A 6,880-nucleotide genomic window follows, 5' to 3' on the forward strand; every position below is an offset into this window, starting at 1 on the left:
AGTCCTAATCATAGGAAATATGGAATGGCTAGATTAATACCAGTCAAAATAGACTTCAGGATAAGAAAGATTACCAAAAATAAAGAACAATATTTCGTAATGACAAAAGGGTCATTTCATCCAAAGGCGTAGCAATTATAAATGTGTGTTTAATAACAGAGCTTCAAAATGCATAAAGCAAAAACTGAAAGAGCTAAAGGGAGAAATAAACAAATCCACAATCATAGTTAGAGATGTTAACACCCCTCTCTCAGTAACTGACAAAACAACTAGATTATTAAAAATCAAAAATGATGTAGAATATCTCAACAATGCTATCAATCACCTTAACCTAACTGACGTTTATAGAACACTAGGCCAGATGTGGTGGCTCACGCCTATAATCCCAGAGTTTTGAGAGGCCAAGGTAGGAGGATCACTTAAGGCCAGGAGCTGGAGACCAGCGTAGGCAACATAGCAAGACCCCATCTCTATTAAAAAATTAGCTGGGCATGGTGGAACATGCCTGTAGTCCCATCTATTTGGAAGGCTGAGCACACCACTGCACTCCAGCTTGAGTGACAGAGCAAGACTGTCTCTAAAAAACTAGAACAAATAAATAAATAAAATAGAACACTAAACTCAGCAACCGCAGAATATACATTGTTTTCTAACCACACTGAAATTAAATTAGAAATCAATAACAAAAAGATATCTATTACAGCCCCCCAAATATTTGAAAATTAAACAACACATTTTCAAATAACCTATGCATCAAAGAAATCGCTTTTTGTCTGACATCTCAGCAAGGCTGCAGTGATTGCCGCTGCTCTGCAAGCTTAACAATGCCATCCAAGGGCAACAAGAGGAAAGACCCCGGGAAGTTAGCCAAAAAAGACAAAAACCCAGTGAACAAATCCAGGGGCAAAGCCAAAAAGAAGTGGTCCAAAGGCAAAGTTTGGGACAAGCTCAATAACCAAGTCTTGTTTGACAATGCTACTGTAAGGAAGCTTTGTATGCCAAACTCTGTAAGGAAGTTTCCAGCTATAGGTTTATAACCCCAGCTGTGGTCTCTCAGAGACTGGAGATTCGAGGCTCCCTGGCCAGGGCAGCCCTTCAGGAGCTCCTTGGTAAAGGACTTATCAAACTGGTTTCAAAACACAGAGCTCAAATCATTTACACCAGAAATACCAAAAGTGGAGATGCCACAGCTGCTGGTGAAGATGCATGAACAGGTCCAACTGACTGTACATTTGGAAAAACAAAACTTTATTAAATAAAAAAAAGAAATCACAGGGAAATTAGAAAACATTTTTGAACTGAATGAAATAAAAACATATTATATCAAATTTTATGGGATGCAGCAATGCAGTGCCTAGAGGGAAATTTTTAGTGTCTATTGCTTATATTAGGAAAGAAGACAGATTTAAAATCAATTATTTAATTTTCTATTTTAAGAAGTTAAAAAAAGAAGAGCAAATTAAACCCAAAATATGTGAACGGACAGAAATCATAAATATAAAGCAGAAATCAAGAAACTAGAAAACAAAGAGTATACAAAAGTAACAATTCCAAACGTTGGTTTTTAAAAAATTTAATGGAATCAGTAAATTCCTGGTTAGGATGATCAAGAAGAAAGGAAAACAAAAGCTGTTACTACTACAAATGAAAGAAAGGATAGATCCTACAAATATTAAAAGGCTAACGCTGAAATAGTATGAAGTGTATTATGGCAAAAAATTAACACCTTAGATTAAAGGAAACAAATTTCTAAAAGAACAAACTTACTAAAACTGACCTAAAATCAAATCGAAAATTTTAATACCCCGAATGTTTTTTAAAAATGAATGTATTATGAGGCTTTTCAAGATGGCCGAATAAGAACAGCTCCAGTCTGTGGCTCCCAGCATGATCGACACAGAAGACGGGTGATTTCTACATTTCCAACTGAGGTACCTGGCTCGTCTCATTGGGACTGGTTGGACAATGGGTGCAGCCCATGGAGGACAAGCTGAAGCAGGGCAGGCATTGCCTCACCTGGGAAGCACAAGGGGTCAGGGGATTTCCCTTTCCTAGCCAAGAGAAGCTGTAACAGACTACTGGGAAAAACGGGACACTCCCACCCAAATACTGTGGAGTTTTCCCAAGATCTTAGGAACCGGCTGACAAGGTGATTCTCTCACTTGCCTGGCTCAGTGGCTCCCGCCCATGGAGCCTTGCTCACTGCTAGCCCAGCAGTCTGAGATCAAACTGTGAGGCAGCAGCCTGGCTGGGGGAGGGGTGTCTGCCATTGCTGAGGCCAGTAGGTAAACAAAGTGGTCAGGAAGCTTGAACTGGGTGGAGCCCACCACAGCTCAATCAGGCCTACTGGCTCTAGACTCCACCTCTGTGGGCAGGGCATAGCTGAACAAAAGGCAGCAGACAACTTCTGCAGACTTAAATATCCCCCTCTGACAGCTCTGAAGAGAGCAGTGGTTCTCTCTCACTAGCAAGGTGTTTCAGCTCTGAGAACAGACAGACTGCCTCCTCAAGTGGGTCCCTGACCCCTGTGTAGCCTAACTGGGAGACACCTCCCAGTAGGGGCCAACAGACACCTCATATAGGTGGCTGTCCCTCTGGGATGAAGCTTCCAGAAGAAGGATCAGGGAGCAATATTTGCTGTTCTGCAATATTTGCTGTTCTGCAGCCTCCACTGGTGATACCCAGGCACGCAGGGTCTGGAGTGGAACTCCAGCAAACTCCAACAGACCTGCAGCAGAGGGACCTGACTGTAAGAAGGAAAACTAACAAACAGAAAGGAATAGCATCAACATCAACAAAAAGGACATCTACACCAAAACTCCATCTGTAGGTCACCAACATCAAAGACCAAAGGTAGATAAAACCATGAAGATGGGGAGAAACCAGAGCAGAAAAGCTGAAAATTCTAAAAATCAGAGTGCCTCTTCTCCTCCAAAGGATTGCAGCTCCTCGCCAGCAATGGAACAAAGCTGGATAAAGAATGACTTTGACAAGTTGACAGAAGTAGGCGTCAGAAGGTCAGTAGAAACAAACTTCTCCAAGCTGAAGGAGGAGGTTTGAACCCATCACAAGGGAGCTAAAAACCTTGAAAAACAATTAGACAAATGGCTAACTAGAAAAACAGTGTAGAGAAGACCTTAAATGACCTGATGGAGCTGAAAACCATGGCACAAGAACTTCGTGACACATGCACAAGCTTCAATAGCCGATTCGATCAAGTGGAAGAAAGGGTATCAGTGATTGAAGATCAAATGAATGAAATGAAGTGAGAAGAGATGTTTAGAGAAAAAAGAGTAAAAAGAAACGAACAAAGCCTCCAAGAAATATGGGACTATGTGAAAAGACCAAGTCTATGTTTGATTGGTGTACCTGAAAGTGATAGGGAGAATGAACCCAAGTTGGAAAACATTCAGGATATTACCCAGGAGAACTTCTCCAACATAGTAAGGCAGGTAAACATTCAAATTCAGGAAATACAGAGAACACCACTAAGATACTCTTCGAGAAGAAAAACCCCAAGACACATAATTGTCAGATTCACCAAGGTTGAAATGAAGGAAAAAGTGTTAAGTGCAGCCAGAGAGAAAGGTCGAGTTACCCACAAAGGGAAGCCCATCAGACTAACAGCAGATCTCTCCGCAGAAACCCTACAGCCAGAAGAGAGTGGGGGCCAATATTCAACATTCTTAAAGAAAAGAATTTCCAACCCAGAATTTCATATCCAGCCAAACTAAGCTTCATAAGTGAAGGAGAAATAAAATCCTTTACAGACAAGCAAATGCTGAGAGATTTTGTCACCACCAGGCCTGCCGTATGAGAGCTCCTGAAGGAAGCACTAAACATGGAAAGAAACAACCAATACCAGCCACTGCAAAAACAGGCCAAATTGTAAAGACCATCGATGCTATAAAGAAACATCATCAATTAACGGGCAAAATAACCAGCAAACATCATAATGACAGGATCAAATTCACACATAACAATATTAACCTTAAATGTAAGTGGGCTAAATGCACCAATTAAAAGACACAGACTGGCAAATTGGATAAAGAGTCAAGACCCATCAGTGTGCCGTATTCAGGAGACCCATCTCACATGCAAAGATGCACATAGGCTCAAAATAAAGGGCTGGAGGAAGAACAACCAAGCAAATGGAAAGCAAAAAAAAAAGCAGGGGTTGCAATCCTAGTCTCTGATAAAACAGAGTTTAAACCAACAAAAATGAAAAGAGACAAAGAAGGCCATTACATAATGGTAAATGGATCAATTCAACAAGAAGAGCTAACTATCCTAAATATATATGCACCCAATACAGGAGCACCCAGATTCATAAAGCAAGTCCTCAGAGACCTACAAAAAGACTTAGACTCCCACACAATAATAACAGGAGACGTTAATACCCCACTGTCAATATTAGACAGATCAATGAGACAGAAGGTTAACAAGGATATCCAAGACCTGAACTCAGCTCTGCACCAAGCAGACCTAATAGACATCTACAGAACTCTTCATCCCAAATCAACAGAATATACTTTCTTCTCAGCACCACATCACACTTATTCTAAAATTGACCGCATAATTGGAAGTAAAGCACTCCTCAGCAAATGTAAAAGAACAGAAATCACAACAAACTCTCTCTCAGACCACAGTGCAATCAAATTAGAACTCAGGATTAAGAAACTCACTCAAAAATGCACATCTACGTGGAAACTGAACAACTTGCTCCTGAATGACTACTGGGTACATAATGAAATGAAGGCAGAAATAAAGATGTTCTTTGAAACCAATGAGAACAAAGACACGACCTACCAGAATCTGTGGGACACATTTAAAGCAGTGTATAGAGGGAAATTTATAGCACTAAATGCCCACAAAGAAAGCAGGAAAGATCTAAAATCAACACCCTAACATCACAATTAAAAGAACTAGAGAAGCAAGAGCAAACAAATTCAAAAGCTAGCAGAAGACAAGAAATAACTAAGATCAGAGCAGAACTGAAAGAGATAGAGACACAAAAAACCCTTCAAAAAATCAATGAATCTAGGACCTGGTTTTTTGAAAAGATCAACAAAATTGATAGACCACTAGCAAGACTAATAAAGAAGAAAAGAGAGAAGAATCAAATAGAGGCAACAAAAAATGAAAAAGGGGACATCACCACCGAGCCCAAAGAAATACAAACTACCATCAGAGAATACTATAAACACCTCTATGCAAATAAACTAGGAACTCTAGAAGAAATGGATAAACTCCTGGACACATACACCCTCCCAAGACTAAACCAGGAAGAAGTGGAATCTCTGAATAGACCAATAACAGGCTCTGAAATTAAGGCAATAATTAATAGCCTACCAAACAAAAAAAGTCCAGGACCAGACAGATTCCCAGCCAAATTCTACCAGCTGAAACTATTCCAATCAATAGAAAAAGAGGGAATCCTCCCTAACTCATTTTATGAGGCCAACATCATCCTGATACCAAAGCCTGGCAGAGACACAACAAAAAAAGAGAATTTTAGACCAATATCCCTGATGAACATCAATGCAAAAATCCTCAATATAATAATGGCAAGCCGAATCCAGCAGCACATCAAAAAGCTTATCCACCATAATCAAGTCTGCTTCATCCCTGGGATGCAAGGCTGGTTCAACATACGCAAATCAATAAATGTAATCCATCACATAAACAGAACCAAAGACAAAATCCACATGATTATCTCAACAGATGCAGAAAAGGCCTTTGAAAAAATTCAACAGCCCTTCAGGCTAAAAACTCTCAATAAACTAGATACTGATGGAACGTATCTCAAAATAGTAAGAGCTATTTATGACAAACCCACAGCCAATATCATACTGAATGGGCAAAAACTGGAAGCATTCCCTTTGAAAATTGGCACAAGACAAGGACGCCCTCTCTCACCACTCCTATTCAACATAGTGTTGGAAGTTCTGGCCATGGCAATCAGGCAAGAGAAAGAAATAAAGGGTATTCAAATAGGAAAAGAGGAAGTCAAATTGTCCCTATTTGCAGATGACAAGATTGTATATTTAGAAAACCCCATAGTCTCAGCCCAAAATCTCCTTAAGCTGATAAGCAACTTCAGCAAAGTCTCAGGATACAAAATCAATGTGCAAAAATCACAAGCATTCCTATACACAATTAACAGACAAACAGAGAGCCTAATCATGAGTGAATTCCCATTCACAATTGCTACGAAGAGAATAAAATACCTAGAAATCCAACTTACAAGGGATGTGAAGGACCTCTTCAAGGAGAACTACCAACCACTGCTAAGCAAATAAAAGATGACACAAACAAATAGAAGAATATTCCATGCTCATGGATAGGGAGAATCAATATCGTGAAAATGGCCATACTGCCCAAGGTAATTTATAGATTCAATGCCATCCCCATCAAGCTACCAATGACTTTCTTCACAGAATTGGAAAAAACTACTTTAAAATTCATATGAAACCAAAAAAGAGCCCCCATTGCCAAGACAATCCTAATCCAAAAGAACAAAGCTGGAGGCATCACGCTACCTGACTTCAAACTATACTACAAGGCTACAGTAGTCAAAATAGCATGGTACTGGTACCAAAACAGATATATAGAAAAATGGAACAGAACAGAGGCCTCAGAATAACACCACACATCTACAACCATCTGATCTTTGACAAACCTGACAGAAACAAGAAATGGGGAAAGGATTCCCTATTTAATAAATGGTGCTGGGAAAACTGGCTAGCCATATGTAGAAAGCTGAAACTGGATCCCTTCCTTATACCTTATGCAAAAATTAATTCAAATGGATTAAAGACTTAAATGTTAGACCTAAAACCATAAAAACCCTAGAAGAAAACCTAGGCAATACCATTCA

General features: G+C 39.7%; 1 pseudogene; it reads left to right on the forward strand.

The window, feature by feature from the left end:
* The first annotated feature begins 824 nt into the window (after positions 1 to 824).
* LOC129480094 (small ribosomal subunit protein eS25-like) lies at positions 825 to 1,224 on the forward strand (annotated as a pseudogene).
* The last annotated feature ends 5,656 nt before the right edge of the window (positions 1,225 to 6,880 follow it).

Source organism: Symphalangus syndactylus, chromosome 1 (genome assembly GCF_028878055.3).
Source record: "Symphalangus syndactylus isolate Jambi chromosome 1, NHGRI_mSymSyn1-v2.1_pri, whole genome shotgun sequence".
Classification (NCBI taxonomy): domain Eukaryota; kingdom Metazoa; phylum Chordata; class Mammalia; order Primates; family Hylobatidae; genus Symphalangus; species Symphalangus syndactylus.